The 24,738-nt window shown below is 38.6% G+C and overlaps 1 protein-coding gene across 2 annotated transcripts in view; it reads left to right on the plus strand.

Moving 5' to 3' along the window:
- ARHGAP21 (Rho GTPase activating protein 21) overlaps positions 1-24,738 on the plus strand; it is a 284,877-nt gene that overhangs the window by 68,118 nt on the left and 192,021 nt on the right. For both annotated transcript variants that reach the window (XM_049881816.1, XM_049881818.1), the window contains exon 2: positions 11,158-11,209. The gene's annotated coding sequence lies outside the window, so the exon portion shown is untranslated. The remainder of the gene's footprint in view (positions 1-11,157; positions 11,210-24,738) is intronic.

Genomic DNA, 24,738 nt, shown 5'->3' on the forward strand with positions numbered 1-24,738 from the left:
ACTTCAATCTTTTCTCCATTTATCATGATGCTGCTTATTGGTCAGATTGTGAGGATTTTTGTTTTCTTGACACTGAGGTGTAATCCATACTGAAGGCTATAGTCTTTGATCTTCATCGGTAAGTGCTTCAAGTCCTCTTCACTTTGAGCAAGCAAGGTTCTGTCAGCTGCATATTGCAGGTTGTTAATGAGTCTTCCTCCAATCCTGATGCCGCATTCCATAAGAGTGTGTATAAAAGCTTTATTTATAATAGCCAAAAGTGGAAACACCAAACATCCATCAAGAGTTGAATGGATAAACAGTGTTATGTTCATACAATGGAATACTACTCAGCAATAGAAAAGAACTACTAATACATACAACACTAATCTAAAAAATACTATGTTACATTTCTCACAAAGTATAAATACTGTATCATCCCATTTATATGAAGTTCAAGAACAGGCAAAACTAATCTACGGTGATAGGAGTCAGAACAATGGTTGCCCATGGGAGTTGGGGATTAACTGGAAGGAAGTGTGAGAAAGCTTTCTGGTGTGATGGAAATGCTTGTTACCTCGACTGGGGTGGTGGTTTCATGGATGTATACATTTCTCAAAATACAAAATGCATACTTCAGATTTGTGCATTTTATCCTACATAAATATTGCCTTAAAAATTAGATAAATATTAACCTTGCCAGGTGGCAGATAGTCGATTGATGTTCATAAGGCTTATTTGTGTTTCTGAGTATTTAATTTTTTCAATTAAGCTTCATATTTCTACACTGTAAAACATTAAATGTGTCACATATTCAGACTCAAAATGAATGTGTTTGTAAAAGTTGTATATAATTCTGCACATTTACTTCACCCAAGAGTTATAAGTTTTAAAAAATATAAAAATTGCTGAAACATATGTAGACTCAGAAAATGTAAAGCAAATGCTACTGAATCATTGGAGATGAGATCAAATGGACTTCAAGATCAAATAAAACTCCTTAAGATTAACAAAGACGGAGAACAGTGAAGAAAGGGAAGAACAGTTGGAAATCACAAGAATAATTAAACACCCTAGGATTAATCCAATAGATGTAATGGATGTGAATAACCAACAAGCAATGATCCACGTGAAGGAACGTAACTCAGGAAATATGCGTTACAACTGTGAGCTCTGCAACGACCTTGGGTCCTGTTCTCATACCGTGCATACCTCTCATTCCACTGGACACAAATACGCCTTTCATATTAGAAAGAAGACTATTTCCTAGATGCGCAGCTTTCTCTGGGACCATCAACGAGAACAGATATGGGCATTTGGATAGAAGCTGCTTATATTTTCCAAAACCCTTATTTCTTCCTAGACAATGATAAGTGATTCTCTCAAAGTTTGTTCATTGAACTCATGAAGTGGCATATTTGAGAATAAGCTTCTAATATGTGTTTGTAAAGTATAGAATTTGAGAAATAAGATGTGTTAATATAATTAATACTTATAAGATCTGCTAGAATGAAGGACGCCATGCTGACTATAGCCAGTTTATTATGTTATATGCTTTATATTATATTGTTTGCTTGTTTTGCCTTCTCTGATCAACTGTAAGCTCTATGAGGGCAGAGACTTTGGCTTCTTCATCTGTGTATCTCCCGCAGGACCTTTGCACATGATTGGAGATGAACGATTATCCACTCCATTAGAGTTAATTGACTTGCCTCTCACTTCTTCCCCCTGCCTTTCCAAGAGCTCTAGTGTCTGGCACAGTGCCTCTAATCTGGCTCTTTCATTGCTCTTTTTAAGTGTGTTTTGAAGGTGAATACGTTTTATTCTTTCTTGCATCTCTTACTGATTTCTTCTTATTTTCCCGAGGAGTCTATCAGCTAAATAGATAAGCTGTTTCCGTTTGTGGTATGAGTCCTGTTTTCTCTATGATTTCCTCCAAAAGAAAGAGCAATAAATAAAATGGGGCAAACATGAGCTGTGTCAATGTAGCAAAACACCTGCACAACAACAACTCAAAGCTGACAAAGACTTATGCAACCTTTTTAGTGGCTTGTCCTACATCCAACAGTGAGATTTTCCTGACAATAACTCCTCCCTGTCAAAAAGATCAGGACACTTGAATCTGGTAGAGCAGTAGAGTATAATACTGTACTGTGGCTTCTGGGATTGGCAAAATAAAATATGTGATCGAAGTTGTGGTCACAAAAAGATGTTGAACATAGATTAATACACAAGGCAGAAAATGAGGATGATGATAACAACCAAAGCACCTAATACATAGATTGGATTTATATTTGCAAAGCAGTTTTACATGCACTATTATCAGTTCAAATGTTCCCCTCTTCTCCTGCCCACACACACACGTACAACAAAACCTGGGAGATATCTGTAATTTTCTTTATTGCATAGACAAGAAAATGGGCTCTGAGAAATTGAGCTATTTACTCAGGATCACAAATCATTTTCCTCTTTGATATTTTTGACTCTTGCATCAATTCTCTCGCATAATCTAGTGCAATTTAGGCAATGTTAGTATTGTTGGCCTTTAATAGAACCACTCCTCAGCGTTGACACAATATCATTCAAAATTTATTAAAGTGACTCCCTGACCTTCATCCTCTGCCCAAAGACACTCAGCTTTCTTGCTCTGTGGCCTGGGAAGTCCACCAAGCCATCTCCTGCTGCTGGGTCTCTGCTGCTGGGTTAAGTTGTCTTCAGTGTTACAGCTCTCTCTCTCTCTCTGTTTCCTGGTTCCAGACGCTTCTCAGTGCAGCGGTTCCAGGTCCAAAGGATGTGCTGGCTCCTGGCCATTCTTCCTTGCTGGTGGCTGGGTCTTCTCTTTCCTGCCTCTGGGTTTGCTCATTTCAAGTCCAGCAAGATGGCAAAACCAACCAATCCCTTTGGTGAGCCACAGTTACCCTATCACACAGTCTCACCCAATCACTTCAGTGGAAGCTACAAGACCATGGCTAGAAAGCCCACACAAAAGTGGTCCATCATACCACAGTTCTCAATAAATGTTAGCCATTTTCCTTATCAGTTTGATTTTTATAATTCATATGTAGCATCCCAGAAAGTGATTGGGCAGGAAGTGTTGCTGTGGTGTGCTGTCAAGTCAATCCCAACTCATAGTAACCCCATGTGGTTTTCTAGGCTGTAATCTTTACAGAAGCAGATCACCAGGTCTTTCTCCTGTGGAACTGCTGGGTAGGTTCAAACCACCAACGTTTCAGTTAGCAGCCAAGTGCTTAACTCTTGTGCCACCAGGGCAGGAAATAGGGCTCAGGGAAATGAGTGGTAGCGTATTGCAGATGGCTCTAAAGGCAGAGGGCCAAGACTGGGAAAGGCCCAGTGGTGGTAATAATCATTATTTTTTTCAGGCACCCCATAGTTTCAAAGTGCAAGCAGTAAGATGAGATGCCACAGAATAGAATCACATTAGTTGAAAACACCTTAAAAACTGGCAACTGAACAGATAAGATTTTAACCTGCCCTCAAACAATAGATCTAAGAAAGGAACTCAATCTTCCCACAAGCACACAGAGAGTGGGGCCGGGACAGCCTACACATCTATCTGTTGAAAAAATGTTATGAATATATTTTAGCTTAACAAGTAGTAACAGGAGAAAAATAGGGGTCTATGAAAAAGTAGTATAAAAATAGGGAGAAAAAATAACCACCACAAAGTTCTGAAAAATTATGTACTTCTGAAATTTATCTAGTGAAGAATCCAGAGAGAAAGTTCAGGATTTGACTCTAAATAGAGTGCAGGAATACACTGTCTCTATGAATTAGAGCACGTGGCCCTAGTGGCATAATGGTTAAGCACGTGGCTGCTGACCGAAAGGTCGGTAGTTCAAACCCACCAGTAGCTCCATGTGAGAAAAGACTTGGCAATCTACTCCCATAAAGATTACAGCCTAGAAAACTCTATGGGGCTGTTCTACTCTGTCCTGTAGGGTCGCTATGAGTTGGAATTGACTAGATGGCAAACCACAACATGAATTAGAGCAGAAAGACAAACGACGAAAGAAAAAGACAATAGATGGATTGAAAAGGCAAATGATTTGAGAAACAACGTTAATGAAATAAGAAGAACTTCAAAAGAGTAAATACAAATAACCAAAAAAAAAAAAAAAAAAACCCAGACCCATTGCCATCCAGTTGATTCTGACTCATAGCAACCCTACAGGACAGAGTAGAACTGCCCCATAGAGTTTCCAAGGAGTGCCTGGTGGATTCGAACTGTCAACCTTTTAGTTAGCAGCTGTAGCACTTAGCCACTATGCCACTAGGGCTTCCAAATACAAATTAAAAAAAAAATTTTTTTTTTTTTTAGCAGAGTTAAAATAAAATTGCTTTTCATTTATGAAGATAACATAATGACTTTCCTGAATGTGCAAGGGCTAAGGAAATATAATATCCAGTGTTTCTCCCCTTTGTCGCTGCTGTTACTCAAAATCACTTTGGGCATCCTAGTCACATAAAATAAATAGACACAAATAGGAGAAAGAAGTGGAACAAAAGCTATTACAGCTAATGAAAGATTTTGATAACTTGGCCTGTTATAAAATAAATATGTAAAATGGATTATTTTCCTTTATACCAATGTCTTAGGCTGGGTTCTCTAGAGAAGCAAAAACAGGAAAACAGAGAGAGAGAGAGAGAGAGATTTATCTCAAGAAAATGGTCATACAGCTGTAGGAGCTGGCAAGTCCATGAGTGAGGCATCAGGCTGGAGGCTTCTCCTGACTCATGTAGCTGCAGGGGCTGATGAACCCAAGATTGGCAGCTCAGATGGCAGTCCGCTGGCTCACAGGTCCAAGATTGTCAGGTAAGCTGCTAGCTCAGATCCCAAGAACCAGAGGTCAGACGATGATCAGCTAGATGCAGGATCCAGATAGGGCAAAAGCCAGCAATCTTCCTTAGCCATCACAACCAGTAATAATAGTTCAAAAATATAACAATTCTCCAAATCACAGATCAATATGTACTATTAAATACCTAAGGATAAACTGAACAAAAATTAGGAATGATGTGAAAAAAATTGTAAAACTTCACCGAGGGTCATAAAAGAAGAAAAATAACTTAAGAGAAAATTCGCATTGATGAATGAGAGAGCTTAATATCTTATTCTTATATTCTAAAAGTATGAATTCTCTCCAAAATGATTTATTTGTTTAATACTTCAGGTTTTTTTTAATTATAATAGGATTTTTTTTAATAATTTTTATTGTGCTTTAAGTGAAAGTTTACAAATCAAGTCAGTCTCTCACACAAAAACCCATATACACCTTGCTACACACTCCCAATTACTCTCCCCCTAATGAGACAGCCCGCTCTCTCCCTCCACTCTCTCATGTCCTTTTCGCCAGCTTCTAACCCCCTCCACCCTCTCATCTCCCCTCCAGGCAGGAGATGCCAACATAGTCTCAAGTGTCCACCTGATCCAAGAAGCTCACTGCTCACCAGCATCCCTCTCCAACCCACTGTCCAGTCCAATCCATGTGTGAAGAGTTGGTTTCGGGAATGGTTCCTGTCCTGGGGCAACAGAAGGTCTGGGGGGCCATGGCCACCGGAGTCCTTCCAGTCTCAGTCAGACCATTAAGACTGGTCTTTTTACAAGAATTTGGGGTCTGCATCCCCCTGCTCTCCTGCTCCATAATAGGATTTTTTAGATGAACAGAATGCAGCCAGTGTCTGGTGAGTAGCTCAGGTTGACTGGACCATAGGTTGCAGGAAAGGGGTTAACCAGAGCTAAAGCTGAGAATACAGGAAGAGGCTAAGAAGTACAGAGGCTTGGCTTCAAAGAAGAATAGCCAAGAAAACTAATAAATAAAGAAGGAGGCTTGCTTTACCAGATTATCACTAATGGAGGATACAAGATTTAAAAAATGTATTTTCAGCTCTAATCTTGTTCTGACAGCCAATTCAGCCAGAACTTGAAAATCAACATGTCAAAAGCTTTTCCTTCCAAAATTACTCTTATATAAGCAATTAAATCATGAGTCAGGTGGATTCAAACTGTGAAGTCATTCTCTTCCCTTTCTACTACTAATATCCTAAATCAGTCTCTGACTACTCTATACCTGAACTATTGCAATGGTCTTTTCTCAGATCTCTCTGACTCTGTTCTCCATAGTCAGACTCCACACCAGCAGTCTCTCCTCCATCCATGTGCTACTCAACTAATCATCGTGAAGAAGCTCTGGTCATGTCACTCCTTCAGCCATGTATAGTCTCAACTCTTTAGTCTGACATTAAAAGCCTCTGTACTTCTTAGCCTCTTCCTGTATTCTCAGCTTTAGCTCTGAATAACCCCTTTTCTGCAACCTATGGTCCAGTCAACCTGAGCTACTCACCAAACACTGGCTGCATTCTAGTTTGCCGTGGTTGTAATTTTGATCATTTTAGTATATCCTTTCCTCTCAACTCTGCGTGTCTAAAACTTCCTAACCTTTTAATCTCACCTAAAGTATCACCTCTACTATGAAGTTCTCCTTGATTCACTATAAATTGTTTCATTTCCCTATACCTCTTACCTATACCCTATACATGGATGTCAGAAGAGACTCTGAAAGTTGCTCATGAACATAAAGTAGCTAAAACAGAAGGAAGAAATGATGAAGTAAAAGAGCTGAACAGAAGATTTCAAAGGGGGGGGGGAGGTGCTTAAGAAGACAAAGTAAAGTATTGTAATGATATGTGCAAAGACCCGGAGTTAGAAAACCAAAAGGGAAGAACACACTCCACATTTCTCAAGCTGAAATAACTGAAGAAAAATTCAAGCCTCAAGTTGCAATAGTGAAGGATTCTATGGGCAAAATACTGAACCACAGAAGAAGCACCAAAAGAAGATGCAAGGAATACACAGAGTCACCACACCAAAAGAAATTGATCAACATTCAGCCATTTCAAAATGTAGCATATGATCAAGAACCGACTGTACTGAAGGAAGAAGCCCAAGCTGCACTGAAGACATTGGCAAAAAACAAGGCTTCTGGAATTGACAGAATACCATTTGAGATGTTTCAACAAACAGATGCAGTGCTGGCAGTACTCACTTGTCTATGCCAAGAAATTTGAAAGACAGCTACCTGGTCAACTGACTGGAAGAGATTCATGTTTATGCCTATTCCCAAGAAAGGTGATCCAACTGAATGCAGAAATTATCAAACAATATCATTAATATCACACGCAGGTAAAATTTTGCTGAAGAACATTCAAAAGCGGCTGCAGCAGTATGTTGAGGGGGAACTGTCAGAAATTCAAGCTGGATTCAGAAGAGGACATGGAACAAGGAATGTCTTTGCTGATGTCAGATGGATCCTGGCTGAAAGCAGAGATGTTTACCTGTGTTTTATTGACTATGCAAAGGTATTCGACTGCGTGGATTGTAACAAATTACAGATAACATTGTGAAGAATGGGAATTCTAAAACAGTTAATTGTGCTCGTGAGGAACCTGTATATAGATCAAGAGGCAGTAGTTCAAACAGAACGAGATGATACTGTGTGGTCTAAAGTCAGGAAAGGTGTGCATCAGGGTTGTATCCTATCACCACACTTATTCAATCTGTATGCTGAGCAAATAATCAGAAGCTGGACTATATGGAGAAGAACACAGCATCAGAATTGAAGGAAGACTCATTAACAACTTGCAATATGCCGATGACACAACAACCTTACTTGCTGAAAGTGAAGAGGACTTGAAGCACTTACTGATGAAGATCAAAGACTACAACCTTCAGTATGGATTACACCTCAACATAAACAAAACAAAAATCCTCACAACTGGATCAAGAAGCAACATCATGATAGTTGGAGAAAAGTTTGAAGTTGTCAAAGATTTCATTTTACTTGGATCCACAATCAACACCCATGGAAGCAGCAGTGAAGAAATCAAAAGATGGATTGCATTGGGCAAATCTGCCGCAAAAGACCTCTTTCAAGTGTTAAAAAGCAAAGATGTCACCTTGAGGACTAAGGTGCACCTGATCCAAGCCATGGTATTTTCAATCGCCTCCTATGCATGAGAAAGCTGGACAGTGAGTAAGGAAGACTGAAGAAGAAGTGATGCCTTTGAATTTATGGTGTTGACGATGAATGTTGAATGGACTGCCAGAAGAACAAACAAATCTGTCTTGCAAGAAGTACAGCCAGAATGCTCTTTAGAAGCGAGGATGGCGAGACTTCGTCTCACATACTTTGGACATGTTATCAGGAGGGACCAGTCCCTGGAGAAGGACATCATGCTTGGTAAAGTGTCAGTGAAAAAGAGAAAGATCCTCAATGAGATGGATTGACACAATGGCTGCAATAATGGGCTCAAGCACAACAACGATCGTGAGGATGGTGCAGGACTGGGCAGTGTTTCGTTCTGTTGTGCACAGGGTCACTATGAGTCAGAGCCAACTTGAGGGCGCCTAACAAAAACAACATACCTCTCCTTTGATAACTTTTCCCTGAAGCATGATCATTTATATACAAGTTTTAATCTGTTGTACTAGAATATAAGCAGGAGGCAATGGTTTTTCAGTGGTAGAATTTTCACCTTTCACGTGGGAAACCCCAGTTTGACTCCCACCCAATGCAGCCACCATCAGTTTCAGCAGAGGCTTGGGTGTTGCTATGATAATGTACAGGTTTCAGTGGAGCTTTGAGACTAAGATGGACTAGGAAGAAAGGCCTGGCAACCACTTCCAAAAATCAACCAATGAAAACTGTATAGATCACAGTGGTCCTGTTGGCAACGGATCATGGAGATGGCACAGGACAGGGCAGCATTTTATTCTGTTGAGCATGGACCACCATGAGTCCATGGATGATATGACAGCTAACAACAATATCACGACAGAAGGATTATGTTCTGTAGTGTCTGTATGTCATCCACTACTCTAAATAGCTTACAAAAACAAACATAAGAGCAGTTGCCAAAGCTTAAGATCACCTAAATTTCTTCCCAAACGAGTATAACTTATCAAATTGTGTTTTCAGTTCATTCGATGTATAATTGCGGTTGTGCCCTAAAGCTGCGATACTACGTGGCATTTTGTGTTAAACGTTAAATGAAAATTAATATTGCCTGTAAATAAAGGTTCCCTTTCCCTCTACGTGCCAGGACTTGTAAATATAAATTCAAAAAGCCTAAGGAGCATGTTAGTCCAAAGATAAGATAAGTACAAAATGTATGGCAATGTTAGAAAAGACTTCATCTGCTGCCTTGGTAGCTTTTTGTCATGTTTTGTACCGTGGCTTTCTGCCAGTGAGAAATAGCCAAGGGTCTTCTCTGTCTGAAGTGTCATAGCACCAAAGACTTCAACAGGTCTCTTTCCTGTTGCTTGATTCTTTCATTAATTTATTCTTAAGCTCTCCCTCTTTCTTATCAAAGAAGCCTACCAATTCTTTTAAGATCACTCAGCACATAGTACTTCAAGCATCTTGCTGTTAAGCTCTGTCGAGTCGATTCCAACTCATAGCAGCCCCATGTGACGGAGTAGAACAGCCCCGTAGGGTTTCTAAGCTGTCATCTATATGGTAGCGGATCTCCAGGTTTTCCTCCTGTGGGTTCAAACACCTACTTTTCAGTTAGCAGCCAAGTGCTTAACCATTGTACCACCAGGGCTCCTTACTTCAAGTATAGCTATGTAAATATATTAAAGATTGTGTGGGTTCAGGGCTGTACTCCAATAACAGCCAAGATTTTTCTTTGCTTCCCCTATTATTCACTTGGCCTAATTGTTTGTTGTTAGGAGATACAAAGACAACAGAATCTTAGCTAAATACAAAATTTGGCACTGTAAGTTATTTCCAGTTCAGATAGAATGTATCTCTATTTTTCTCCTTATTTAACAGGAAGAGTATATTTTCTTCACGCTCATTCAACTGTCTTTTTTTGGTAACGCTTTAAAACTTTTTTTAATTAGTTTTTTGTAATATACAATGTGAATTTTTTTCAAATATTATAGAAGGATAGAAAATAAATCTCCACCCTACCAACCTAGCCCCACTCTGCAGTTTGCTTACTGTATCTTGCTAATAAATGTCTTTCCAGAAATGTTTTTTGCTATATAAGTCACACACACATACACACGCACACACATTTTCCTGATCTAATTCCTATCTACTGCTACTTTGCATGTCAGTACGTACATATCTACCTAACCCATTTAATAACCACATAATATTGTATTTTAGAGATTGCTGTAATTTATTTACCAATCCCATAGTTTTAGCCATTTAGCCAAGTGTCAATTTCCTACGGAGAAAGATTTATGCATTTATCAAATGCATTCTAGAATCCTATGTTGTTGGGTAAGATTGCTAAATATTAAGATGTTGTTGTTAAATACCAACAATATATGATACTGTTGTTAAATATGAAAATATTCTTCACATGTTTGTAGAGATCCTTTAAAAATGAGGCAACCATTGGAAAGTGCCATGAAATAAGTATTATGTTGCAATGATTTGATTGTTACTTCCTTGCCATTCACAAAAGAACTTTTTTCACCTTTGTACTTTGAAGGTATATTTTACACTTTTAAATATACATAAATTCAAAAGTATTCAAACATTAGCTAATGTGAACCTTAGAAGAAGAGTGAATACTAGTAAATTCATTTATCTACTTGATTTTAAATAGAATCATCGGTTTTTAAATTGAAATCTGAGTACTTGCCTCTCTTTTTCTATACCGTCTTCTCTTCCCAATTCCTGAGATGATTAAAGGAATTTAACACTAGGCAAAGGGAAGGCTGTCTTGTACAGGCTTAGAAATTCAGTAAATCTGGATGGGATTAGCTCACATGAGCATTAATTAAAGAAAATAATATTGATCAGCCCATGTTCTCTGAGTTGCAGAAAACTTGCACTTTCAGATTGAAAGAGTTTATCATGTACTTATCAAACATGAAGAGATACTCACTTGCCTGTATATAGATTGATGACAGCTGGGAAGTACAAGGAAAAATAAAAATCTCACAAGCAGCACAGACATGTCTAAAAAAAAGGTTACTAAAGGCGGGGGGGGGGGAGTAATTGGCATCAAAATTATTTTCCATAATATAAAATACCAGAAGAGACTAAAGCAAAGATTAGAATTTTGTGAAACTATATTTTATGAAACGCATGTGAATCCTTTATAATTAAAATTAATTGACTATTTTCTATATTCTAGGTATTGTTTGAAGCACTTTGCACGGATTAGCTCATTAAATCCTCAAAACAAGGTAGGTGTTATTCCCATTTTGCAGATTGAAAACCTGAGGAAAGAGAGGTTGCCCGAAGTTACAAAGCCAGGACAGGGTTGAGCCAGGACTCAGACACTGAGAATCTGAGAACAGAAACTGAGCACTTAACCCCTACTCTATTTTGACCCATTATAAAATTTAATTTGGTACTTTCCCCTATTGCTTCCACTAAGTACAACAAAAAAACCTTGACGCTATGCAGTCACGCATCACTTAACATCCATGATACGTTCTGTGAAATAGATGTTACATGATTCAGACACTGTGTGAACACTATATTATATACAGGCAATCCCTGGGTTAGGAATGTCCAACTTACGTACAACCTGTCGTTACGAACCAACCCCTGTAAAGTCTATTATATTAAAAATTCAAGGTACATACAATGGTTCATAATAGCAAACAGGTACTACTTTGCAACATGCATCAAAACATTATTATTATTAATATTATTATTACTGTGTTATTATGTTAAAGATGTTCTCTGATCGAGATTTCTGAACTCCATTATAACTTTATCAGACCACAGACATATATGCGTTCAGACATTGCCTAAACAGACATTATGTAGTGCATAACTGTATATAAAGCAAACATAAGAAGATGTACATGAAAAAATGTTCACCATCATTAGCCATAGGGAAATAAAAATTAAAACCACAATGAGGTATCACTACAAGTCTATCAGAATGGTTAAAATGTAATAACACCAAATGTTGGCGAGGCTGTGGAGAACATGAATCACTCAAACATTGGTGGTGGGAATGGAAAATGGTACAGTCACTCTGGAAAAATGTTTGGTGGTTTCTTAAAAAAACTAAACGTACAATGTACTCCTGCGAATTTATTCCAGAGAATTAAGAAGTATGTTCACACAAAAACCTGTACACAAACCTGTTTACAGCAGTTTTATTTGTAATGGAAAAAACTGGAAAACAACCCAGCTGTCCTTCAATGGGTTAATGGTTAAATAACTGTGGTACATCTATATTATAGAATACTATGCAACAAAAAGGAACCAAACTATTGATACACGCAACAACCTGGATGAATCTTCAGATAGTTATGCTGAGTGAAAAAAGTTGATCACAAAATATTACAGACTATATGATTCCATTTACATAATATTCTTGGAATGACAAAATTATAAAAATGGAGAGCAGAATAGTGGTTGCCGAAGCTTAAGTAGGGAGTGGAGTAGGAGGAAAGTGACTGTGGTTATAAAAGGTCAACATGAGGGATTCTCGTGGTGAAGGAAATGTTCTGTATCTTAACTGTGTCCAGGTCAGTCAGTGTCTTGGTGGTGATATTTACTATAGTTTTGCAAGAGGTTACCAGTGGAGGAAACTGGGTAAAGGGTACAAGGAATCTCTCTGCTTGTTTCTCACAACTGCACGTGAATATACAATTTTATCAAAATAAAAAGTTTAATTAAAAAATAAATAAGGTATGCCTAAATGCCTAAATCTGTTGTAGTTTGCCATTGAGTCAATTCCTACTTACAGCGACCCTATAGGACAGGATAGAACTACCCTACAGGGTTTCCAAGCCTGTAATCGCTATAGAAGCAGACTGCTGTATCCTTCTCCTCTGTAGCAGCTAGTGGGTTCAAGCTCCTCTCTCAAACTTTTTTTTTTTTTTTTTTTTAAATCAATTCTGGCACCAGCTGTCCCTCTCACAGCACTCTCTACTTCTCTGCTGGTTTTGATAATTCATTGCAATAGCCACACAACTCGCAGACTGTACTCACAGTTATGGGGTTTATTAGGGAAGTAACAGGATCAGGATCAACTTGGAAGCAACAGGAACAACTCAAGATACAGTTCTTCAATCAGGACAGTTTCTTCTTGGCTGCTGCCACCAGCACTTGCTCTCAGCCTGAGACCCCAATTGGGCCTGGTCTCTGCCCTGGTCAGGCAAGTGTTACGGCTTTTTAGCTCTGCCAGCAAGATCCCGGAGGCTCCCCACTCCACCAGCAAGTCTCCTGCTTAGAGGTGTTCAGCAGCCTTTCTCCATGGGTCTGCATGCCCATGGTAGCTGCCTCACTCTGTGGGCCAGGAAGCCCACCTCAGCTTCTTGCCATCTCGTACCTTCTCCAGTGTTACAGCTCTCTCTATCTCCTGAGTCTAGGAGGTTCTGAGCACAGGGACCCTGGATCCAAAGGACACTCTATTCCTGGCTCTTCTTAATGGTACTGAGACCCACCTCTCAGCCTCTGGGATTGGCTCCCTTTAAGGCTAGGGGGATGGCAAAACTGACCAATCCCCTACAAGGGTTCTATGCACCTTATTTTTTATAGTTCTACCCCCCACAAGGGCTCCATGAACCTTATTTGCATGATTAGGAGGCTGCCCAATCCTCTTAGTGGGCCACAAGTACTTTATTTGCATATTCTCACCCAAACATTTTGGGGGAGCCACAAGACCGTGGCTAGAAATTTTTTTACAGTAATAGTTCAGTCACCACAGTTCATACAGCTAAATGGCCCAATTAAGACAAACTCAAATTGGATGAAAAACAAAACCCAACTTTATGTTATTTAAAACAGATACTGCTAAAATAAAACAATACAAAAAAGTTAAAAATAAAGGAATGGGTAAAGACAATGAAAACAAATACAAACAAAAGGAGAGTAGAAAAAATAATATAAATTTTATATAAATTAGTGTTAAGGAAAATAATACATGGGGTAATTTATCTTATATTGGTACACATACTATCCGCATTTAAGAGTAATAAGCACGAAATTGTATAATACAAAATATAAAGCAAAGCAAGCCCACACTGATAGTCTTTAAGGCAAAACTAGGTGCTTTTTCAGTCTTGACAGATCCATTAGGTAAAAAATTAATAATAATATAAAAAATTAATAACAATGAGCTTAATTTAGCAAATGTACAGAGATTTATATCCTAAGGATTTCATATTCATCTCAAATATCCCTGGAATATTCATGGGTTTTTCATACCATGTGTTTGTTTGCTTTTCAGGCTACAAAGAAAATTTCGATAAATTCCAAAAAGCAGAAATTATTACAGGAAATGTTCTGCCCACAATGCAATATAAGAATACTAATTTTAAAAGAACATTTTAAGAAATTACTTGTAAATTTAAAATACCTTTTCGAATTATGCTAAAGTAAAAGGGAAGATATTTTAATGCAATTATAAATTATTTAGAAAATATCGACATGAATTTTATGTAATTGAATGAGGCCAAAACTGTATTATAAATGTATAGCCTTAAATTATTATTAAATAGGGAAGATTAAAAATAAAAAAACTAAGTATTTAGTTTAAGAAGCAATAAAACATCCAGAAAACTTAATGTATAAGAATGTCATTAATAATAGATGTAAAAGCATAAGGAAAACAATAGGATTGATGAATAATTTAAAAACTTGATTCTTTCTAAAACCTAATTAAATACAGAAATTCAACATCATCTCTTATTTAACAACAAAATAACAACAGTAAAAAGAACAAAAGCAAAATTTGAATAAATTAGAACCAGAAGGATATTTCTTAACAAGAAAGTATCTTTCTAAAACCTAAATCCCACATTTAATAGACAAACTTTACTTAAAACCTTCCAATGAAAGTTGGAAACAAGGCAATGTTACCTGCTGCCATTGTTAATGAGCAAGGAAAAAGAAAACCAAAAATACATAATGTTACAATTGTGAAAAGAGACAAGAAAATACAATACACAACTCCATGCTAAAATTTGTAATATTCAGGATTTTCTAGGAAAATGCAAAATTGATCCAAAAAGAGACAAAGTGGGTAAATAACCCTGGATGAAATTGAAAAAAAACATGGCCTAGATAATTTCTTGAAGAAAAGGTAATATCAATAATGTTTAAATTATATCACAGCATAGAAATTAGGACATTTTTGCACAACATGGTTTGCAAATCTTAACAACGACAACCCAAAAACAAATTTTAAAATAAAGCAACAACAACAAGAATCAGGAAACTACAAATTAAATCTATATATAAATGTTAACAAAAAAATAATAAATAAAATACTCGCAAATAATATTCAGTAGTGTGTTAAAAGAGTAAATCATGACTGAGCAGTGTTTGTTACATGAATTCAAAGACAGTTCAGTATTAGGACATCTATTAATATCATTCATCATAAGGTGATAAAAAATTACATGCTCAGCTTAACTTATGTCAAAAAAGTGAAATTGAACATCATTTCTTATTTAACAACAATATAAAGATAAAATTTGAGTAAATTAGTACTAGAAATACATTCCTTCATCATGACAGCAGCTATCGGAAACCAAAAGGACAAATGGGCAAATTCTTATAATATATCAGTTAATTCAGGAACCTGCCATCCTTGTTGTTGTTGTTAGGTCCCGTGGAGTTAGTTCCAACTCAGAGTGACCCTGTGCACAACAGAACGAAAAACTGCCCAGTCCTGCAAGATCCTCACAATTACTGTTGGGTTTGAGCTGCAGACACTGTGTCAATTCATCCCATTAAGGTGCTCCCTCTTTTTCGCTGACCCTCTACTTTACCAAGCATGATGTCTTTCTCTGGGGACTGGTCACCCCTGATAACACGTCCTAAGTGCGAGAGAAAAATTCTCACCATCCTCACTTCTAAGGAGCATCCTGGCTGTACTTCTTCCGAGCCAGATTTGTTTGTTCTTCTGGCATTCCATGGTATGTTCAATATTCTTCACCAACAATGTAATTCAAAGGCATCAATTCTTCTTCGGTCTTCCTTATTCATTGTCCAGCTTTTAAATGCATATGAGGCTATTGAAAACACCATGGCTTGGGTCAGGTGCACCTTAGTCCTCAAAACGATGTCTTTACTTTTTAACACTCTAAAGAAGTCTTTTTTAGCAGATTTGCCCAATGCAATATGTCATTTGATTTCTTGACTGCCCTTTCAGTGGGTGTTGATTGTAGATACAAGCAAAATGAAATCCTTGACAACTTCAATCTTTTCTCCATTTATCATGATGCTGCTTCTTGATCCAGTTGTGAGAATTTTTGTTTTCTTTATGTTGAGTTGCAATCCATACCGAAGGCTGTAGTCTTTGATTTTCATCAGTAAGTGCTTCAAATCCTCTTCACTTTCAGCAAACAAGGTTGTTTTATTTGCACAACCTTAGTGGACCACCACTGCTAATATTCATTATTTAACTGGAAATTCTAGCTGTCATGGATAGAATTGTGTCCCCCCCAAAATATCTGTCAGCTTGGGTAGGTCATAATTCCCTTGTATGATTGTATAATTGTCTACCATTTTATCTTCTGATGTGATTTCCCTCCGTGTTGTAAGTCCTATCACTATGATGTAATAAGATGGATTAGCGGCAGTTACATTACTGAGGTCTACAAGATTAGATAGTGTTTTAAGCCAATCTGTTTTGAGATATAAAAGAAAGAGGTGAGCAGAGAGATGTGGGAACCTCATACCACCAAGAAAGCAGCACTGGGAGCAGAGCGCATCCTTTGGACCTGAGATTCCTGCTTTGAAATGCTCCCAGACCAAGGGAAGACTGATGACAAGGACCTTCCTCCAGAGCTGACAGAGAGATAAAGCCATCCCCTGGAGCCGGTGCCCTGAATTTGGACTTCGAACCTACTGCGCTATGAGAGAATAAACTTCTCTTTGCTAAAACCATCCACTTGTGGTATTTCTGCTATAGCAGCACTAGACGGCTAAGACACTAGCCAATGTCTGCAATGAAAACAAATATGGACAATGAATACAATAAGAAGACAAAATTATCATCAATTAAAAAACTATATTTGACCCAACCAACAAAAACATTCAGCAACTTAGTTGGTTAAAATTTTTTAAATAATTTCCAGTAAAAATTGATTACAAAATATAAACAAACAAACTGGGATCCTATTTGTATTAGCAATATCAATGAATAAATAAATGCCTAGGACAGATTACAAAATATCCTGGTCCTAACTAAACAGGTCAATTTTCCTCAAATTAATATACAGATGTATAACAACCCCAAACTCCCAATAGAATTTGTTAAATTGGACAAAATGATTCTAAGTTTCATATCGAAGAACAGATTTGTGGGAATGGTCAAGAAACTTTTGAAATTTCAAGAAGGAAGACTAATGTGGGAGTCTTTACCTTGTAGTTGTTGTTAGGTGCTGATGAGTCAATTTCGACTCATAGAGACCTCGTATGACAGAGTAGAATTGCCTCATAAGGTTTTCTAGGCTACAGTCTTCACATCATGGGAGAAAGATCACAGCCTTGGAAACCCTATGGGGCAGTTCTACTCTGTCCTACAGGGTCACTATGAGTCAGAAGCAACTTGATGGCAGTGGGTTTGGTTGGTTTTTGGAAACTTTATGTGAACAGATGGCCAGGTCTTTCTCCCATGGAACTGAACCACTGGGTAGGTTCAAACTGCAGATCTTTGGTTAACAGCTGAGCGCTTAACAGATGCACCAGCAGGGCTTCTCTTATCTTTACCTTAGTAGATATTAAATTATCACAAAACCACATTCATTGAGGAATATGGCAAATGCACAGGAATAGAGAGGGAGAATCTGAATCTTAATGCTGGAAGAGAAACAAGTCAGAGGTAGGGCAGTGGCATAGTTCTGAGTTTAAAGGGTAATGATAAAGTCCATAGCCGGAAAGTCAGGACTAATTCCTGATTTGGTGCTTGGACAAGATCTGGGGTAGGCGTTTAGGATTTGTGAGTAGTAAGAGATGCTGTGGAGGAGATGGTGGTAGCATAGGTGATCGTTATGACGCTTGTTTGGTGTCAAGATGGCCAGAGGTCTCAAGTGTAAAAGTGTGGCGAGGGAGAAGTCAGATAGGGCCAATTCGAGAAGCTCCGTAGAGAAAAGGCTCATCAGTAGTGGAGTGTTCATCCATGCTGGACCCTCTGAATGTCAAGCCAACATAGACTAGAGCCAAACTAGAGTAATTTGTCAGTTTGTCACAGTAGCGGCTTGCATATTACTATGATGCTGGAAGCTATGCCATCAGTATTTCAAATACCAGCAGGATCACCCATGGTAGACAGGTTTCAGTAGAGCTTCCAGATTAAGACAGACTAGGAAGAAAGGCCTTGAAATCTACTTCTGAAAATTAATGAATGAAAACCCTATGGATCACGACAGAATACTGTCTGATACAGTGCTGAGAGATGAGCCCCATAGGTGGGAAGTCACTCAAAATACACCGCGGCTGCACAACGAACTTGAGCGTACCAGTGACCTTGAAGATGGTGCAGGAACAGGCAACATTTTGTTTTGTTATGCATGAGACAGCCATGAGTTAGGGCCAACTCCTCCACAACTAACAACAGAGTAACTAGGGGAAACAGCATATTTTACTTTGATAGAAGGGAACCCATGAGGACAGAACCACATAGAAGCTACACGTTTTCGTGTTAAGCCAAGTCATCTTCCTAAAACACTACTTAGTGTGAGACCTAGTTGATGAGTCAAGTGATTTCTACAAGCAACAACTAATAACATTTGGAAGGTAGCAAGCAAAGGTGCTCAACCTGAGTCTATTTTTTAAATTTACTCTATATTACATTTTCTTTTAAAACTGTTGTTTGTGGTTGCACAACTCAAAGAATGTAATCAATGTCACTGAATTGTACATGTAGAAACTGCCGAATTTGGTGTATGCTCTATGTATAGTTCCAACAACAAAAAATAAATTACTAAAAAGTGTTATTTGTAGTTATTTTTTAATTGTGTTCAAAATTGTGGTTAGTGGTTATATGTATACACTTGTATACTCAAGAATTATATTTGTATTGAAGAAGAATATTTGTTTGCAAAATACTCTGAGACTTATTAACTCCAGCTGGGAAAGCCTAGCATTGCTTCCCAGTTGCTGTGGAATCAATTCTAACTCAACGGCAGCTGCCTGTGTGTCCGAGTAGAACTGTGCTCCATAGAGTTTTCAGTGGCTGATTTTTCAGAAGTAGATCATAGGCCTTTCTTCTGAAGAGCCTTTGATGGGGCTTGAACCACCAACCTTTTGGTTAGCTAGCAGCCAACCTGTTATCCATTTGCCCCATCCAGGGATTCCTGGCACTAACAAAACTGAAGACACAGAATAACTCCTGTGTGGTTACCTCAACGTACTAGACCTACTAAGTGGTGGTAACAGGATCTTATAGTCCCCCTCTGGCCTCACTTACATAGGTTAATGCTTAGTGTTCCCAACTGTGTCCTGTAATAGTCAAGTTCTCCGTACATGTTTAAGTTGTTTCCATTTTAATAGTCCTTCAAAATTCACTTCAAATGCCCAGTAATTGGACTTACACGGCCTTCTCTATGAGAATAAGAAAGTTGAGCTTTCCATTTTTATGAAAGCCTTTAAAGTATTTGAGTTTATTTCTTCATATAATGGTTGCAATTAAATTAAATCTTAGCTTTAGAAATGTTTTTCTATGGGTATAAGGGAGAAGGAAAAATCCCTTTGGAAAGGATGAATTCCCCTCTGTACTGCTCAGAAGTCAAAGCTATTTTGATAAGTTTTAATTGCGGCCTCACCCGCCTGTTCCATTTTCTACAAAACCAGAATAACTTCCTGTCGCATTGCCAGATGGTTGAAGTGATTTCATTGCGACATTGCCCACACGTGCTTTAACAAAGTCTAAACAGAACAGCTCACATTTCTGGATTAAATTAGAACTCCTAAAACGCTTCCTGCTCTAGAATAAAACAAAGCAGAGATAGAACGTCTTTCTCACTTTTTGAGGGGTCAAGTTTCTGGTGCCTTCTGTGATGTGACCAGTCTCTTTTACTTTACTTACCTCTAGAGCAGTGGTTCTCAACCTTGACTACAGGATAGAATTGTCTGAGAAGCTTTAAAAACTACAGATGCCTGAGTCCTACCCCCAGAGATTCTAAGTTAATTGATCTCCAGTCTGGCCTGGGCATCAGAAGTTTTTAAAGCTCTCAAGAGGTTCTAATGTGCTGCCAGGATTGAGAAGCACTGGCTTTATAAAGTTAACCAAATTCAGGTGCTACTTAATTTGACATTTTGACCAACTAAATTACTTTTGTAATCCTGATGAATCTGGATTTTCAAAAATGTGATTGGAATTCTAAAGCAGTCTTCTTACCAAGGTTCTAAATTACCCCTTCAGTGACTAGACAGGCCAATTTTAAATTAGTGAATTAGATTGCACATTTGCAGCTTGGGGTTTTGTGCACAAACTGGAGGTCTCTGACATGCAGCAAATTGTAATTTGGCTGAAGCACAAATCTGAGTCGATGTGTTGTGAGGCTGGAGAACAGCAATATCTACATCTCAATTCAGTTTTGAGGTACTCTATTTGTCAGGGATGCACTCATTCCCTTGAATTGATAAAACCTTTGTCTTCCAGTTAAAAATGGCCTCCAAGTGAGAAAGAAAATGTTGGTGAAACTGAAAAGACCAGTTAACTTGTAGTATGAAGACATACATTGAAAAACTCAAATGTAAAATACTTTTGTTTATGTAATTCATGTGTTTATACTCCTCCCCCCTTGGTACACTCATATTCTCCACACTTTTCAAGAGTCAGTCACCTTTGGGGAAAAAGAAATAGCAGGTTTATCTTATGTTTGTTCCAGAATCAGGTAACCATGCAGTCGTGTCTCCATTATCCCATGTTCCCTCTCATGGCTTCCAGTTTTTGTGTTAGGCCTCTGTTCACTTGCTGGTTGTTGCTAGAAATTTTGAGACTACCAGCATCTGGTACTACCACCAACTCCCCCTATCCTTGATACAATGTTCCATGCTGGGCAAAGGGGCATTTGGGGAAGGCCAAATGTCCATGCCATTTTTAGTTCTCCACAATACCCCAACTAGAATACATGAGAAGACTTATTGAAGTTCCGAACTAACTGGAGAGAATTACCATGTAGGCAAAGGAACTATTCTCAGTGTCTCAGAAAAAATGGAAAAGAAATTAACCACTTGGTACAGGGCCCCCTGAAGGCATATTCCTAGCTTCCCTGTCTCAAGGCCCACCTTCCTGTCTTTCTCTTTGCAGAAGGTCCTTTCTCCAATTTTTCACAATACTGGGGAAAAAATCTCTCCTTACTCTAAAAAAACTCACCCCCCCCCCCCCCCCGCCCAACCAGGGCAATCCACAGCACCCCAGACTCTCATAGTACCCTTCCCAAAATGGTGTTCACTTATTGGGAACTTCCAATTCAACTCTACACTTATCCCTCCTTAAAAAAAACAATGATAATTTCTGTAAGGCAAGTGAGGCTGCATATCCTCTTCTTAAAAAGCTTTAGAACAAAAGTGAAAATGGGATAGGGGATGTGAATCTGTATGCCCTCCCTTGGTGGCATTTCCCCCAAGCTTCTCATCTCGCTGTACTAAGGTCAATTCTGTTATTTGGCTAGACACGTTTTTCTTACGACGTGGTCCCTAAACATACCAACCATGTCATCAGGCACTCACCTGAAGAAGCAATGATGTCCTCTATTGCTAGAGAAAACACTGGTTGGGGCTTATGGAGTAAGAAGATGTCCGTCTTCACTTCCTAAAGAATTTTCAAAGGTAATGTTGATTATACACAATTTTCCCTTTGGAAGTGCTAACTTTAGACCAGATGTCAGCAAACTTTTGCTGTGAAAGTCTAGATAGCAAATATTTTAGAATTTGTGGGCTATATGGTCTCTGTTGCAAATATTCAACTCTGCCACTGTGAAAGCAGCCATAGTAGTAAATGAATGAGCATGGCTATGTTCTAATAAAACTTTATTTTAAAAAATGGACAGTGGGTCAGATTTGGCTCAGAGGTCATAGTTTGCTGACCCCCGCTTTGGACAATACCGCCACATACGTCGCCACTTAAAGCTTTGACAGGCAGACTGCCTGGGGCTGGCTTTGGCACTCCAAGTCCTGTTCCTTGATTTTGAAATCTGTGTCAAAGTGTGGGGCAAGTCCTCACTCTTCCCGAGGCTATTTGTCCCTGTGAGTAACACACGGAAACACACGTTTACACAAAAACACCCACTTACATTCCCTCACACACAATTATGTATTCTTTTCCTAAAGACAGACATCATTCTCAGAGACAGACAATAGCCTACATCCACACTAAGGGAAAAAAACGGTTCCCTAGAAGCAACAAAATATGCAAGCCTGCCCCTGCTCACAGTACAGAGTGCACTCGACATTACAACAGAGTGGTTTCAATACTTTTTCTCTCACTATCTTACTCTGGGCCATCCCAAGGGGCCTGACTGTGCGTAAGAAACATGGTCCCTTAGATTGCCTTCCAAACAACACAGTCCTCAAACCCTTGGCTGAAAAAAGAACTGCCTGAGATATTGAAATTAGTTTTTCTTTATTTTATACAAGGCTTTACCACCCTCTAACCATCTCTGAGGAAACCCTGGTGGCATAGCGGTTAAGTGCTATGGCTGCTAACAAAAAGGTCGGCAGTTCAAATCCACCAGGATCTCCTTGGAAACTCTATGGGACAGTTCTACTCTGTTCTATAGGGTTGCTATGAGTCAGAATTGACTCAACAGCAATGGGTTTAGTTTTTATTTATTTATTTATTTTTGGTTAATCATCTCTGAAGAAGCCCTGGTGGTACAACGGTTAAGCACTAGGTTGCTAACTAAAAGGTTGAAGGTTTGAACCCACCAGTGGCTCTGCAGGAGAAAGATGTGGCAGTCTGCTCCCGTAAAGATCAACCAAACCAAACCAAATCCATTGCCATCGAGTCAATTCTGTTTTATAGCAACCCTATAGGGCAGAGTAGACCTGCCCCATAGGGTTTAAGATAAACAATAAATAAAAATACATAAAATTTCAGGTTGCAAGAAGTGCTTTGAAAAATGCAGTAAAGTATAAGAAGAAGGGGGAGAGAGAGACAAGCTCAAGTGCAGTTGAACTGGGGGAAGGTCTGGGTGCATATGGTACTATTTTAAGGAGAATGTTCAGGGAAGACATGTCTAATAAAGTGAGGCTCGAGCAGAAGCCAAAATGAAATAAGGACAAACCCAAGTGACCATCTGGGGGCAGCCTGTTCCAGGTAGAGGGAATAGCAGACGCCCGTAACAAGTGAGCTGTAGGTGCAGTGAGAGCAAGCTGGTGAGTGTGGGTAACAGCAAGGCAATCACTGTGGCTGCCTGGAGTAAGTAGCCAGGAGGCTGATCAAATAGGGCCAGTGTAAATTATTGTAAGGATTTTGGCTTGTTATCTGAGTGAAATGGAAAGCCACTAGAGGGTTTTAGGCAAAGAAGTGAAACGATCTGATTTAGGTCTTAAAACGGGTCACTCTGGCTCCCTTACTGAAAGTAGTCCCTGGGGAAGGCAAGGCCTGAAGCACGAAGACTAGTTCAAGGTTGTCATCACATTCAGGTGATAGACTTGGACCAGGTGACAGCTGTAAAGGTGGTTAGATTCTGAATATAATTTGATGTTGGAGCTGACAAGACTTCCTGATGGATCAGATGTGGGGTATGGAAGAAAGAGGAGTCAAGGCTGCCTCAGAATTTTTGATCTGACCAACAGTATGAAACGAATTGCCGCTCAGTGTGGGAAGAGCAGATTAGGCATTTTAAATTTGGGATGCTTGTTGGACATGGAGATGGAAATCATATTCATGTTAGGCTTTGCAGACAATTCAGTGTTCGAAACATGAGCAATTACAGTCTCCAGTTATCGGTTTTACAAATTTATGTTTCCCACCTGCAGTGTGTGAGATTCTGTTTTCATCAACACTTCAACACTTGATGTTATCAGACTTATTTTTGCAGTCTGATAGGTTTGAAAGGGTCTCATTATCGTTATAATTTGCATTATCCTGATTTCAGTGATATTGAGCAACTTGTATTATGTTTAGTGGCCACATGTGCTTCCTCTTTTGTGAATTTCATATTCCTTTTTTTTTTTTTTTCTGTTTTATTTATTGACTTACAGGACTCTTTATAAACTCTGGATATAAATCTTTGGTAGATTGTATCAGTTGCATATATCTTCTGCCGGGAAAGCCTGGCGGTGTTGTGGTTAAGTGCTGTGGCTGCTAACCAAACAGTCCACAGTTCGAATCCACCAGGCCCTCCTTGGAAGCCCTGTGGGGCAGTTCTACTCTGTCCTATAGGGTCGCTTTGAGTCGGAATTGACTCGACGACAATGGCTTTGGTTTATGGGTATGTATCTTCTGCCAGCCTGTGGCTTGTCTTTTTAGTTTATCTCTAATTATTTAGTCACTCAGTCATTCTGCCTTAAATAACAAGAGTGTTCTCTAATAACCACTAAAGAAATTAAAGCAATTAACACTTTTTCCACCATTTTTTCCCCTTCCACTTCTCAATTTTTTATCCTCTTGTATTTTTGTCCTAATGTATTATAGTTATAGTATTGTTATTTTTACATTGTAGTGCTTTTCGCTCAATATTTATAACATTTATAATCTGTATTATAACCAAAATGATCAAGGTTGTTGAGCCTTGGGTTCTAAGTTTAAATTGTTTTAGTTTTACTATCAGTTCTTTCAAATTTA

Source organism: Elephas maximus, chromosome 4 (genome assembly GCF_024166365.1).
Source record: "Elephas maximus indicus isolate mEleMax1 chromosome 4, mEleMax1 primary haplotype, whole genome shotgun sequence".
NCBI classification, from domain to species: Eukaryota; Metazoa; Chordata; class Mammalia; order Proboscidea; family Elephantidae; genus Elephas; species Elephas maximus.